Source organism: Apodemus sylvaticus, chromosome 3 (assembly GCF_947179515.1).
Source record: "Apodemus sylvaticus chromosome 3, mApoSyl1.1, whole genome shotgun sequence".
NCBI lineage: Eukaryota > Metazoa > Chordata > Mammalia > Rodentia > Muridae > Apodemus > Apodemus sylvaticus.
This window is the reverse complement of record NC_067474.1, coordinates 162,705,225-162,721,260: the sequence shown is the minus strand read 5'-3', so window position 1 is coordinate 162,721,260 and position 16,036 is coordinate 162,705,225. Positions and strand designations below refer to the sequence as shown.

General features: G+C 38.5%; 1 protein-coding gene across 6 annotated transcripts in view; it reads left to right on the top strand.

Annotated features, from left to right (window-relative positions):
- Nucleotides 1-16,036, top strand: part of LOC127681612 (zinc finger protein 420-like) — a 662,660-nt gene that overhangs the window by 256,380 nt on the left and 390,244 nt on the right. The window contains exon 1 of one of the 6 annotated variants that reach the window (XM_052178071.1): nucleotides 9,453-9,482. The exons of 4 other annotated variants lie outside the window; for them this stretch is intronic. The gene's annotated coding sequence lies outside the window, so the exon portion shown is untranslated. Of the gene's footprint in view, nucleotides 1-9,452; nucleotides 9,483-16,036 lie in introns of those variants that run through there. One more of the 6 variants, XM_052178077.1, reaches the window with a different exon arrangement.

The window sequence follows — 16,036 nt, the reverse complement described above, 5'->3', positions numbered from 1 at the left end:
CCTATTGAATTTTTCTTTATCTTGAATTTGTTCATGAAACAGAAACCAAGCATATAGACTTCAAGTTTGAAATAACAATCCTTCCTCATTGATAGTATCATTTGGTAAGGTTTAGAAAATGCTGCTTTGCTGGAATCATTGTATCAAATAGAGTGGGTTTAAGGTTTACATCCATACACCATTTCTCGGTCCCAGTCTTTTTGTCATTCTTCAGGTTTGGATGTCATCTCTGGGCTTCTGGTTTTAGTTGCTATATGTGATACTTGTTGGGATGCTACCTTCTTGGTGATCACATGTGCCTCTCAACACTAAGCCAAATTAAACACTTTTATAAGCTGCTTTAGACAATTACTTTTATCACTGTAACAGAAGGGGCTCTGATACACACCCATAAAGCTTCACACTTGGACGGGTTATTTCATGCAGTTGAAGAAAATTGTGAAACCTAAAAGGGTTAGCTTATTATTTAATTTCCTAGGGCATTTTCCATATGAGTTGGCAAGTGGAAACAAAATCAAGAGTGAGATCATAATGTTTGAAAAGTTTGTTGACACTTATCAGACACTTTTTCTCCAGAATCAATGATTTTTTGTGACTGGATATAACTATGTTGCCTAAAGATGTAACCAAATCCTTTCTATACATTTATTCCCTTCAGTATGAGTTTTTACAGATCCTCAATACTTCAGTAATATTCAAAATCTCTAAGATATTCACTATACAATAAAGTTTTTATTCTTGTATAAAGGTACCAGGAAGTACAATACATTAACAAACTAAATACTTTAATAAGATTTCTCTTCAGTATGGCTTTTTGTATAATTTCTAACAACATTTGAAGGCTTTGTCACATGGCTCCTTCATAGAGTTTCTTTCCAATATGTATTCTTTTATATAGTCTGAGATGTTATTCCTGTGAAAATGTTTCTTCATATTTGTTAGAATGGGCAGGAAAAATCCAGAACAAATCACACCAAGTCTCTGTTCTCACATGGGAGGATTTATTGGCAAAGGCAGCCTCTGTGAAGGGATAAGATGTAAGAGGAAGGGGTTGTGGGTCAAGGAAAACTCTTTTATTCCGTCCAAGACAATGGGAAGCATCAGAAAGAGAAGTGGTACCATGGTGGGAGCCAAGGCAACAGAGGCAGGGGCAGTGCTGTTGCCAACAGATGAGGAGTCTCCTCACTGGATGAAGGATCTGGCAGTAAAAACACTTCTAGCTGTCAACAAACACACCTGATGTTAACAACATTGCTTATATTTGTAGGATTTCTCTTTGATATAAAATCTTTTATGACGTTTAGATTATAGTGATGTGCAAAACTTTACCACATTGGTTACTTTCATAGGGTTTGTATTCAATATAAATTCTTTTGTTTTGCAGACACTAGAGTCCAGTTTATCTTTTCCATATTGTGTCACAATCTACTCTTCAAGGACATTTGTCTGAGGGAAATGCAAAGGCAGATACAATTTAACATGATCTCATTTCCTAGGAAATATCAACCTAAATGAAGTACAAAAACTTCATGCAAGCTTTCACTAAAAATGCAGCATTGATAAAATGAATTTCAATAACAACAAAATCATTAACAATAACAAACACATTCCATTAAATGCTGTGGAATGCCCTTCTTCTGTAAAATTTAATATTTGTGACCCTTGTGACTCATGCAGTATTGTTGCAAAATCATGTTTGATGCATTGATAATACTCATGACCCTAGTTTTGGGGCGGCTGAGGTATGTTCATGTCATTGAGACACCTTCAGAACAATTTCCCTTATGGACATTGATGCAAAAATTCTCAATAAAGTCCTCAAATACTGAATCCAAAGGCTATCACTAAGAATCCATCCAAAATGATAAAGATTCTTTTCTAATCAAGTCTATCTTGAAGAGTTTCCATTCCCTCTACTCCTCGCAGCTCCTCTCCAATTTCCATCCCTTCTGGATCAAATCCCTTTTTGTCTCTCAGTAGAAAAAATTCATAGACCCACTCATTGACACATCTACCCCCAAAAGACTAGGGTAAATCTTATAATGTATCCAGAGGACTTGTTGCAGACCTATATAGGCCCTATCCTTATTGCTTAACTTGCTGTGAGTTCACATGAACCTGGTTCAGCTGATTCAGATAGCCATTTCTCCTTGTGTGCGCCATCCCATCCGGCTATTTCACTTTTTCTCACATGCAGTTGCCTGACCTTTGTGGTGGGATGTTTGATTTAAAGCTCTTTGTTCTAAAGACTCTTGCATTGTTTAAAATCTTCGGGTTGGTGTCTAAATATCATCCTCTCTGATATAAGAAGAAGTATCTCTGATGGTGACTGAATAAGACACTGGTCTTGAGTATAACAGAATATTATCAGGATTCACATTCATTGATTTTTTTGAATGGTAGTGTTTGGTTTTCTTCCATCCTGTCAGTCTAAAAAAATGCTCTTACTGTACTACTTGTTACAACTAGTACTTATTCATTGCAAGATTACAGTTCTGTTTCTCCAGATATCTGGACATAAAATTATCTACTTTCTTAACCAGCTCTTCATGATCTGGCTTCATATGTTGGCCAGGCAGTTTTGGCAAATTTTTCAAACAGGCCATAACTAATTAGGTATCCAAATGTGAGAGCAATGAGCTATTGGTCTTCCACATGCAGTAGAATGGTGATTGACTGAGAGGCATACCCCATCCAATTATCCAGAATGTTCAAAAAATTGTTATTCTAGGAACATTAATAATATCTCAAAATTACTCATAGATAAATAAAATCTTAATATAAGTATGTCCTAGTTTTTAATCACTGAAAGAGATGGGTATTTTGAATCAGAACTGTTGCTGTACCACAATTACTTCAGTTACATCCTCAGCTGCAAAGGATGTTGATGTTGCATAGCTTTTCCCAACTATGTCTGAAAGTATCCTGTGATTGTGAAAGCTGCAATGATGATATTTTTGTTTCTCTATCACATGCGTATTAGTGTGTGAAGTGTCCAATGGACTGGTACACTATCACAGAGCCTAGATTACCACTGTGTCCATAAACCTGTATGCCATCTCTGGTCTATGGAGACTCTTTGAGAATGGCTCTTGCCTGTGTGGTTCTGTTTCACTGCCTTCAGAGGTCTGCTACTTGAGGTTTTAGTCAATCACCAAGCCCCTTCCATTGGGAAAGCCAATAACCTCACTCTCATCTACATTCTGCCCATATCATTCATCTGTTTCCTTGGCTCCTTGATATTCACAGGCCATTCAAACTCAGTCACTTTGATAGTAAGCTAAACTGTGTTTGTAGTTGCAAAAACTGGAAATATTTTTTTCCTACAGTTTTGTCAAAATTGACCGAGGTTCTTGATTTCAGTGTCTACTTTTACTGAAATTCATTCACTCTGTGAACATCATCATTAATATTTCATGTGCAGGCACTAGTATTTGTATCTCACTAATTCTAGTCTCAAATTTCTGGTCTATTTTTCTGCAGTTTTCTGTGAAACATATTGCTGCATGCTGATAAAGTATATTCTCTATGGGTCATTATAAATGAAGATATCAAAAAGCTAAAATTTCTCCAGGCATGGTGGTGCATGCCTGTAATCCCAGCACTTGGGAGGCAGAGGCAGGCAGATTTCTGAGTTCGAGGCCAGCCTGGTCTACAGAGTGAGTTCCAGGACAGTCGGAGCTACACAGAGAAATCCTGTTTGGGGGGGAGGGGATGCTAATATTTCAAAGGGGAAGAAATTTTGTGCTCAACTCTGAGTTTAATGGTCAGAATGAAAGACTATTATTGATGTTTACTGTTTAGGCGTTATATGTTTGGGGGGGTCTCAGCAGACACTAGGTCTGGTAAAGAAACAATCCATGAGACAGAAAAAGAAATCTAGTTTAGTACCACACTGTAGGTATTTCAGCACTGGTTTGGGCATGTGGTGGGTTATTGCTAATGAAATACTTGCAGCACTCTGGGAAAAGCTTTCCCAGTGCATGTGTGAACAGCTCTGAAGTAAAAGGTCTTCTGGTAGTTATAAGTTAAGGTACACCACAAAGCCCAATTGAAAAATTAACCACAAACAAGGGATTTACTGGGAAAAACACTAGAGGGAGTTCTGCCTCTGCTAAGGTGAGAAGCAGAACTGAACTGAGTGGCAGACAGGCTTTGTATAGGGTTTCATTGTGTGGGTAGGATTTTCAGGAATGGAGATAACTCCAGTTGAAGATTGCTGGGATTTTATCTCCTGAGCTTGAATAAAATGAGAGACTTCTGAGCTATTAAAAGCAGGAAGAGTGAAATATAAAATTTCCCTCAGTATCCAATGCTGAATTAAACTTGGAGATTCTGATCCCAGGGTGATTTATTTTAGGAATAATTAAGCACATATAATTTTGGAAAGAAATTTCTTGGTGATAATTGTCTCAATTCTCTGCACACAATGAAGATAGAAGTTTGACTACGCCGGGCAGTGGTGGTGCACGCCTGTAATCCCAGCACTCTGGGAGGCAGAGGCAGGCGGATTTCTGAGTTCGAGGCCAGCCTGGTCTACAGAGTGAGTTCCAGGACAGCCAGGACTATACAGAGAAACCCTGTCTTGAAAAAAGCAAATCCAAAAAAAAAGAAGTTTGACTCCTTTGAAAGTCTTTTGCAAAGTAGATGTGAGTCTTTCTCGAATGTTGATTCTAAAACTGTAGGGCCTAGAGGAGTTCAAGCTTGGGAATACCAAGCTATAAGGTATATGTCATATCTCCCACAAGGCTGGATTGTATTGACTGAGCAACAATGACCTAGGGAAGATTGCCTGGGACAATTTAATAGTCTGGGACATTCAGGTGTGTTTTGACATTATGTCTACCACAGGTCACCAAGCCACTGACTACATTAATTCTCTCACTTCTGGTCAGAAAAGAGTGTACTTCTCTTCCACTGAAGAGAAGACTCTGGAGATTTATATTCCTAGTTACCCTAGAGCTTATTTTTGATCACAAGGTCCTTTTGCCCTCTACAGAAAGAATATATTTTATGGATGTTACTAGTTCTTAGGATGTTAATGTTGTGTTAGTGTAAATGGAAAGACAGTAAAAGATATCTTCTAGAATATAAATTATGTTGTTCAGATATACAAAGGGTGATTACAGTGATTGACTCTATAGATATAAAATAATCAAGTGCTGCTGACATTAACCCAACATTCAGAACATTGGGGCAGGTATATTCCTCTTCATTTGAGGCCAAGCTAGTCTACAGTAAAGTGACATTACAACCTTTGGTCCCCAATTTCCTCTTCTTGCCTTCATGGACTCTCCACATGGGTTGAAGTGAATTTCTTAAAATTTTATGTAAGTGTGTCTGTGTATTTTCACATTTTGACTGTTGTAGTGGCAGAGAACTAAGTGCTAGCAGGATCGTGATGTCATCAACTCTATGGCCTATCACCATCCTTACATTTGTCAATACTTGCCCTACCACACTACCAGAGATACTTGAAAGACAGTCAGCTCTCTATGCTCGAGACAATCTACGGAGGTTCTGGTGATGCCTCACACCTGATTGCTTGTAAGAAAAAAATTGGCATACAATTACTGGGATAAGAATTGGAAGGTAGAATTTCTGGATAGAAAAAGTGATGTAGGGAGGAGAAAGCAGACGGAGGAGATTTAGTGTTAGATAGAAGAGAACAGATAGGTGGGAACAGGGCCAGAGAGAGGTAAAGAGCTAGGTAAAGAGGTCATAGGCTTGAATAGTCTTAAATTTAAGTGATAGCTAGAAGACTGTTCCAAGAAAGTTTTATGTTTTGCACTATATAGAAACCTCCTTCGCATCATTTATAAAACTAGTGTGTCTGCAAACACTCCCACTACACTCATGTCCATACACAAATGTACATAGAGATATATAACATTTAACAAGGGTACTTTTGGTATTTAAGTCAAACCAGATATTAATTGGATATTCCCAATATGTTCACGACATCATTGACCTAGCATATTTTGGAGGAAGTATGAATTATAGATTGAAGTATTTTTGGTTGGTTCCATGTATATATTTTACTTTGTGTATCTTTGCAAAGTATCTTCCCAAAAGTAAGACACTAGAACATAAGAGTCAATGTTCTTGCAGGCACCAGTTTAACCTCTTTATATACAATGAGTTGTGTCAGTCTTATCTTTAGAAATGAAGACTTACTTTCAGTTTGTGAAAAGCAACCCTGATGCCACCCGGTCCTTTCTAGTGGGGCAGACTCATAGCTGGCCTGCTCCATTGAAGACACCATCTCCTGATCTATCCTAGAGAACCTAATCCACTCATAGCAGTTGAGAACCCACTGCGCTCAGAGAAGCTGATCTACCCTAAAGAACCCACTGCACTCAGAGCAGTTGACAAAACAGTATGAAGGCTTCCCAGGAGATCTACTGCAGCCAGGGAAACAGATCAGAACTCTCTTTTCCCCTGTGAAACACCCACATTGGAAGGCCCCACAGGTTGTCAGCCAAAGCCAGGGCTGCAGGCCTACCAGGAGAACTGAAGCAACACAAGGTCATAAGAGGCAGACCCCAGACAATCACCTAGACCAACAACACCAGGAATATCCTGATGAAGAAAGGCATGTGTAAAACCATATACCACAGAAGCCAGTATTTGTGGCCATTATGAGAACCAAGCTCTGCCGCCACAGCATGCCCTGAGTAAAACAACACACCTGGAATTCAGGAACATGTCCTTAAATACTATCTCATGAAGATAATAGAGTCCTTCAAGGAGAATATCAGTAACTCAATGAAAGAAATAGAAGAAAACACAGGTAAACAGATGAAGGAATTTCTGCCCAGAAACTGCATGAATGTCATTTGCTGAAAGCATGAACTACAGAGGCTTAAAACAACCCTCCAAAATAAATATACCATTTACGGGTATTGATTGATAAGCAATGATGTTTATAAATATTTTTGTCTTGATCACTTAGAGCCTGTTAATAATACTTTTTAAAACTCTGTTAATGATTTTTGTACACTATCCCATTCCTTCCCCATGTGATGGTTTTCTTCACATTTCATAAACACTGCAAAGCTCTTTCTTAAGGTCATCCATGGTCATACAAATAGCCAGCAGACATACAAACAGAGTATACAGATAGACACACACCCAGAGACAGAAGGCAGACACACAGGGAGAGATACACAAAGCAACCTTCAGGAAGTTACAGGTTTAGGCTAACTGACAGGCATACCAAGGATGGAAGAAAGCACAGGGAACATGAAGTGGAGAATTCAACTTTGGACTCACACTCAGCTAAATGCCTATCAGGGAAAGGCTCTCATTTTTTCCTTAACTCACCTCAGTGCATCAATAATCACCATTATGTTTAATCTATTCATATATGCTGGATCAATTAACTTGTGACTTTTTGCATAAGCATAATGTGGGAAAATATAAACTCACCACGATGGGCAACAAGTAGTGCTGCCATCTGAAAGGTGTCCATGGGCTCAGAACCCTGTGCTTTAATGGCAGACCCCCAGGTCTGGCCTTGTGCTTCTCAACTCTCACCTCCATGCTGAGCTAGAATCCACTTTAACCTGTCACAATCATTACAACAGATTTTCAACCTCAGAGGTTACATAAGAATCCTAGAACTCATTATAATCATAAAAAGAGTTGAATTCCTAGCTATATTCTCTAAGGAGACTTGGGTAATTCTCTAGCTGCTTTTCCCAGCCTTTGCAGATATGCGTGGGTGTACATAGAGTATTATAGAGAACAGTCAGAAAACTCTATGAATAGATGGAAAAACAGTGCAGTATATTGTAGTTCTATTTCTAGTTCCCTTTCTTTCCTTCTTTCCTTCCTTCTTTCTTTCTTCCTTTATTTCTTTTTGTTTCTTTATTTTGTTCTTCCTTCCTTTCTTCCTTTCTTTCTCTTTCTTTCTTTCTTTTTTTTATTTCTGTTTTTGATAAAAAATATTGACAGTTTTCCAAAGGAGTTTCTCTTTATTACCTTTCCCTTCAAGCAATAAATAATATTGTGCCTTAACCTAATATCATTTTAATTCATCATTTTTTTGACTGAGGCATTCAGCTCCTTTTCCTTTGCTTCAAGTCTGATAATCTGTCTCCTATAAGTTCTTTATGAGTTATTATTTTTTGCCTTACCGCATTTTCTTTTCAGTGTCTTTTAATTAATTAATTAGTTAATTAATTAATTAATTTAGTGTTTTAAGCACCCATTGAACTCAATTTTCATGTCCTATGTTGTCGTCATTTCTTTCAGGCATCAACTATTATTTTCTTACCCAAGAATCATTTTGTTTCTGTCCTCTTTCAGTTGATTTACATGGTTTACAAACTCTTTGCTCATATCTCTGGGTTTTTAATTCTTTGTCTTGGACATCATGAAAATTGCCATAATTATAGGATACATGTATGGTTTGTGGTTTGAGCCAAGGACATTTTATCTTCATTTTACTTTGCTTTGAGTATTTGTTCTGAGCATCAGAATTTAGAGAGATTATCCAGTTATATGAGCTTTTAGCTCGAGGAGCCTGGTATCTCAATGGGAGATGTTAGGCAAGATCACTTGTATCTGAAGGGTTCAGAACCCAGGTGCAGGGTCCACTACATCCATTTCTGGATGGCAGAAATCTTGTGAGGGAAACTGTGCAGATTAAGTCCTGGGAAGTTGTGTGGAAGGCAGCTTGCAGAAGAGTTGGGGGAGAGGTTCCTGATGGGGAGGGTGTACTTTGTCCATGATTATATGCATTTAAGAAAAAGTCAAACTGGAGAGATGTTTCAGCATTTAAGAGCACTGACCGTTCTTCTGAAGATTCTGCATTCAAATCCCAGCAACCACATGGTGGCTCACAAACATCTGTAATGAGATCTGATTCCCTCTTCTGGAGTGTCTGAAGACAGCTATAGTGTACTTACATATAATAAATAAGTAAATCTTAAAAAAAAAAAACTATAAAAGGCTATTTCCTGGGCTGGAGAGATGGCTCAGAGTTTAAGAGCACATACTGCTCTTCCAGAGGTCCTGAATTGATTTCCTAGCAACCACAGGTTGGCTCACTGGTGTATCTGAAGAGAGCTATGGTGTACTTATATACATAAATAGATTAATTAATTAAAAAAGGAAAAAGGTAAAATCAAAACAAAGGAACAATCAATTAAACAAGCAAACAAGCAAGCAAAAATCCAAAACAACAAAATTTGATGTGAAGTGTTAGGAATCAAATTAATTAAAAGGTCCCGAAGTAGGTGGGCTTAGAAGAATTACAGGAAGTTGCTGAATATTGGGCGGGTCCAGAAGGAGTGGCTGGAGTGAAAGGAAGTTCCGCCATTCCAGCATTCTCCATGCATCTCTGCTGCCTCGTGGTCAGGAAGTCATTGTTGGAGATGAGTGCCTCATATTTGTGGAACCTGAAAACTTCCTTAAGCTGCAGTTGCTGTGCTTGCCCCCTAGGACATTCAGCAGCTCGTCCTGTCCCCTGCCAGGTCAGAGAAGCAGTTGGGCTGGAAAATGGGCAGGAATAGAACAGGGGTGTAGAGCTGGGGTGCATTTTCTGCTGCCAGTCTCACAACTCTGTTGTGCATATCTTACATTGTCAGGAAGTTTAACCTCCTATTGACTGGTGTTTATGGTGAGGTTTTAATTAAATTTATGGTTGCCAGAACATTTTTCTGAAATAACTTCTTAGGTCCTTGGCAGTATTTGGAGTTTGTATATTTGTTGTCTTTGCAAAAGCCTTAATAAAGCTCCTCAAATTCAAATTCATTCACACTTTATTAACTCCCTTGTTCCTCCATTTGCCATTTCATTTTCCTTTCTCCAGGGAACTGAATAGTCATCCTGAGAGAGCTTTGTAGATATTTGTCATATGGGGGACCAGTGCAGATTTGATTGAATTAGAAAATTAATCCTTATAATGCACCATTATATGGCTGTAAATATTAACCAAGCAAAGATATTCTCTCCTTTAATTTAACACTACATGTCTTTGATGTAAATACATTATTCAGAAATGTGTCTTCATAGGCTTAGTTATTAATATTATACCTTAGATTTGAATGAAAAATGAAGAAAGGATTCAGCAAGTTACACCTGTGGAGAAGATATGTTGTAGGTTCTGTTAACCCTGAGTGTTGCCAAAGAAAAACCAATTCCACCATGTGGGCAAGCTTTATGAAATATTACATCCTAACCAAGAGATGGACTTTTGTCACACCCTACAGACAGTTTTATAGTCCATTGTAGTTTCCCATGAGGCCTTATTATTTTCCTAAGACATGCAACCTGCAGCATTGCAAGAAGTTACCTGGTTCTTGGGCTGGTGGTTCTTAGAGGTCAATGCTTGGCTTTTCATTGTGAGGGAGGAAACAGTCAGTGTATCTGGTTGGGTACAGACTGAACCAGGTCATGAAGTGGGAGGGCGCTATTGAGGAAAAGCCTGGCCAAATAAGGAACCAGGAGCCAAGAAAATACTGAGTCAACAAAGTCTGCATTGATATGCTAATAGGCACCCCAGTTAGCCTTTCCCTGGAATTTCTTTGAATCCTTCCAAGGTTCAGCCCAGGCATCCTGTGAGAGGATGATATCAGGACAAGATATATTTACAGATATAAAAGTTAGTATATCTTGAGATAAAATTAGACAGCACCTTGGAAATAATTATGCTCACTTACTTAAGCAAAATGTCTCCATGGTTCATGAAAAGCACTCTGCCCATGCACATGCAAGGTGTGTTTAGTTCTGCAATGTGGACTTCTTGCAGGGGTGAGAATGCTTATACCCTCACTCAGGGCTTTTTGAGAGATCACTTGGAGAATTTTCACAGTCTACATTCTGTGCCTCACAATATTTTTCTTAAATTCTTCCTTGCTCCTCCTCAGTGCGGTGGAAAAGGGACTCCGTATGTGTGTTTACTGTGTGACTGACTCTCACATCTCTAGGGTAAACTGAAATCCTCAGATAAAAAGAGACATTTTTCTTTGAGTTTGTTTATGTAATGGATTGCATTGATGGATTTCCATATATTGAACCAACCCTGCATCCCCGGGATAAAGCCTACTTGATCATGGTGGATGATCGTTTTTATGTATTCTTAGATTTGGTTGGCAAGAATTTTATTGAGTATTTTTGCATTGGTGTTCATAAGGGAGATTGGTCTGAAGTTTTCTTTGTTGGATCTTTGTGTGGTTTTGGTATCAGCGTAATTGTGACTTCATAGAAGGAATTGGGTAGGGTTCCTTCTGTTTCTATTTTGTGGAATAGTTTGAAGAGTATTGGTGTTAGATCTTCTTTGAACGTCTTATAGAATTCTGCACTGAAACCATCTGGTCCTGTGCTTTTTTTGGTTGGAAGACTTTCTATGACCCCTTCTATTTCTTTAGGGTTTATGGGACTGTTTAGATGATCTATTTGGTCCTGATTTAATTTTGGTATTTGGTATCTGTCTAGGAAATTGTCTATTTCCTCCAGATTCTCCAGTTGTGTTGAGTATAGGCTTTTGTAGTAGGATCTGATGATTTTTTGGATTTCCTCAGTTTCTGTTGTAATATCTCCCTTTTCATTTCTAATTTTGTTAATTTGGATACTTTCTCTGTGCCCTTTGGTCAGTCTGGCTAAGGGTTTATCTATCTTGTTGATTTTCTCAAAGAACCAGCTCCTGGACTCGTTGATTCTTTGTATGGTTCTCTTTGTTTCCACTTGATTGATTTCAGCCCTGAGTTTGATGATTTCCTGTCTTCTACTCCTCCTGGGTGAAATAGCTTCTTTTTGTTCCAGGGCTTTCAGGTGTGTCATTAAGCTGCTGGTATATGCTCTCTCCATTTTCTTTTTGGAGGCACTCAGGGCTATGAGTTTTCCTCTTAGCACTGCTTTCATTTTGTCCCAAAGATTTGGGTATGTTGTGCCTTCATTTTCATTAAATTCTAAAAAGTCTCTGATTTCTTTCTTTATTTCTTCTTTGGCCAAGGTTTCATTGAGTAGAGTATTGTTCAGCCTCCATGTGTATGTGGGCTTTCTGTTGTTTTTGTTGCTATTGAAAACCACTCTTACACCATAGTGATCGGACAGGAGGCATGGGATTAGTTCGATCTTCTTGTATTTGTTGAGGTCTATCTTGTGACCAATTATATAGTCGATTTTGGAGAAGGTACCATGAGGTGCTGAGAAAAAGGTATATTCATTGGATGCAGAAAAAGCATTTGACAAAATTCAGCATCCTTTCATGCTTAAAGTCTTGGAAAGAACAAGAATTCAAGGCCCATACCTAAACATCGTTAAAGCAATATACAGCAAACCGGTAGCCAGCATCAAACTAAATGGAGAGAAACTTGAAGCAATCCCACTGAAATCAGGGACCAGACAAGGCTGCCTCCTCTCTCCTTATCTTTTCAATATTGTACTTGAGGTACTAGCTCAGGCAATTCGACAACATAGGAGGTCAAAGGGATACAAATTGAAAAGGAAGAAGTCAAACTATCATTATTTGCAGTCGACATGATAGTCTACCTAAGTGACCCAAAAAAACTCCACTAGAGAGCTCCTACAGCTGATAAACAACTTTAGCAAAGTAGCAGGTTATAAAATCAACTCAAGGAAATCAGTGGCCTTCCTATACTCAAAGGATAAGCAGGATGAGAAAGAAATTAGGGAATGACCCCCTTCACAATAGCCACAAACAGTATAAAGTACCTTGGGGTGACTCTTACCAAACATGTGAAAGATCTGTATGACAAGAACTTCAAGACTCTGAAGAAGGAAATGGAAGAAGACCTCAAAAAATGGGAAAACCTCCCATGTTCATGTATCGGCAAGATCAATATAGTTAAAATGGCCATTTTGCCAAAAGCAATCTACAGATTCAATGCAATACCCATCAAAATCCCAACTCAATTCTTCACAGAGTTAGAAAGAGCAATTATCAAATTCATCTGGAATAACAAAAAACCCAGGATAGGTAAAACTATTCTCAGCAACAAAAGAAATTCTGGGGGAATCAGCATCCCTGACCTCAAGCAATACTACAGAGCAATAGTGTTAAAAACTGCATGGTATTGGTACAGTGACCGGCAGGCAGATCAATGGAACAGGATTGAAGATCCAGAAATGAACCCACACACCTATGGCCACTTGATCCTCAACAAAGGGGCTGAAAACATCCAATGGAAAAAAGATAGCCTTTTCAACAAATGGTGCTGGTTCAACTGGAGGTCAGCATGCAGAAGAATGCGAATTGATCCATCCTTGTCTCCTTGTACTAAGCTCAAATCCAAATGGATCAAGGACCTCCACATAAAGCCAGACACTCTGAAGCTAATAGAAATAAACTGGGAAAGACCCTTGAGGACATCGGTACAGGGAGAAAGTTTCTGAACAGAACACCAATAGCATATGTTCTAAGATCAAGAATTGACAAATGGGACCTCATAAAATTACAAAGTTTCTGTAAGGCAAAGGTCACCATCAAAAGGACAAATCGGCAACTAACAATTTGGGAAAGATCTTCACCAATCCTACATCAGATAGAGAGGGTTAATATCCAATATATATAAAGAACTCAAGAAGTTAGACTCCAGAAAACCAAACAACCCTATTAAAAATGGGGTACAGAGTTAAACAAAGAATTCTCACATGAAGAACTTCGGATGGCAGAGAAACATCTGAAAAAATGATCAACTTCATTAGTCATTAGGGAAATGGAAATCAAAACAACCCTGAGATTTCACCTTACACCAGTCAGAATGGCTTAGATTAAAAATTCAGGAGACAGTAGATGTTGGTGAGGATGTGGAGAGAGAGGAACCCTTCTCCACTGCTGGTGGGGTTGCAAATTGGTACAACCATTCTGGAAATCAGTCTGGCGGTTCCTCCAAAAACTGGGCACGTCACTTCCAGAAGATCCTGCTATACCACTCCTGGGCATATACCCAAAAGATTCCCCAGCATGTAATAAGGATACATGTTCCAAGCCCTATTTATATTTGCCAGAAGTTGGAAAGAACCCAGGTATCCCTCAACAGAAGAGTGGATGCAAAAAATGTGGTATATATACACAATGGAGTACTATTCAGCCATTAGACACAATGAATTCATGAAATTCTTAGGCAAATGGATGGAGCTAGAGAACATCATACTAAGTGAGGTAACCCAGACTCAAAAGATGAATCATGGTATGCACTCACTAATAAGTGGATATTAACCTAGAAAACTGGGATACCCAAAACATAATCCACACATCAAATGAGGTACAAGAAGAATGGAGGAGTGGCCCCTTGTTCTGGAAAGATTCAGTGAAGCAGTATAGAGCAAAATCAGAACTGGGAAGTGGGAAGGATTGTGTGGGAAAACAGGGGGAGGGAAGGGGACTGATGGGACTTTCGGGGAGTGGAGGTCCAGAAAAGGGGAAATCATTTGAAATGTAAATAAATATATCAATAAACTAAAAAAAATTTAAAAAAAGAGACATTTTGACGATATCTTCTCTTTCCTGCATGTTTATCCTTTTATCTGGTGTTGGCACCTTTCATTTGTGTCCCATGAAAAGTTCCAGGTTCTTGTTGAAAAATATTTTCCCATTTTCAGGTCTCCATATGCTTAGCCACATCTGCATAACTATAAATCAAAACTAAGAGCACTGGATAGTAAAGGTCAAGGAGACTCTAACAAAGCATCCACATATGTTAGAATGAATGAACAAGGGGTGGGGTGGAGTGCGGCTTAACTGTCATTAGAAACAAAACATGAATTTGATTTTGCCAGATTCTATTTGATTAGTGATTCTGGAAAATTTCAGTGAGAATAGTCTTAGATGTGATGATATCCACTTCAGTCAACCATCGGTTGTTGTCAATATTTTATTAGTTTTGAGGTTCTGAATTAAGGGCTGCCCATTAAAAACAAAGTTTCTTTTAGTCAGAATGAAATCAGCATCAAGCCTGGCGGTGGTGGCACACACCTGTAATCCCAGCACTCTGGGAGACAGAGGCAGGTGGATTTCTGAGTTTGAGGCCAGCCTGGTCTACAGAGTGAGTTCCAGGACAGCCAGAGCTATACAGAGAAACCCTGTCTTGAAAAAACCAAATCCAAAAAAAAAAAAAAAAACCAAAAAATAAAAAATAAAATAAAATAAAAAATCAGCATCAGGCAATGGGTTTGGTAAGGGCCATTTACACATGAAGCAAATATCAGTAGAGGATTCTGTCCTAGGGCACGTGACATTCACTATTAGATTTTAGCCAGATTCTTAATTTAATCTATGTATATGTATGTATTTTTTTCCTGAGGAGCTGGCCTCATCTTGAACAACAAAATCTTCTGTTACCTTCAGATAGTCTTGCCACCATGATACTACTGTCCATGCCTTGACTGGCAGATGGACATTGTAGCACAGAGGATACAAATCTTGGTCTAGCCCTGGATAACTCTGACCCAGTCTGCATAGCTGTTTCTGACACTATGAAGGCTACCACCAGAGTCCATCCCCAATATTTGTTGACAGAGTGAATGATCTGAGCTGAGTTGCTTTTCTTCAGAAGATGCACTTGTTTTCTGAATCACATATTCTGTCCAGTCTAAGTGATATTTAGACTTTGAGTTGTGTTCTCATTGATACCGTGTGTTGAATTAGTTCTGATTAGAGTGGGATAATTACTGCTAAACTTTTCTCTATTGTTTGGTTTAGTTTCGAGTCTCTTTCCCTTAGTATTCTGAGAAGTGTTTCTATTCTTCTTACATTCTAGAAAGCTTTATACTGAATGGTATTAGATTTTTCACAAGCCTGTAAAAGTAACTTTTATTTTCCTATTGTAATTTTTGTCTAGGAGATTTACTCCCTCTCTCTATTTACCTTGATCTAGTCCTGGAAGCCTCTAACCTCTAAACCTTATCTAGACCTAGAGTATTTTCAGCCTCTGAAATTTCCTGCTAAATAATCTTTCCCTTTCTTGTTCTTTCTCAAATCTTACTTGACTGCTTCAACTCAGCTGTTCCAACTCAAACTCCTCCCCCATCTTCCTTATTCAATCTGTTCTCTTCTGAGACACTG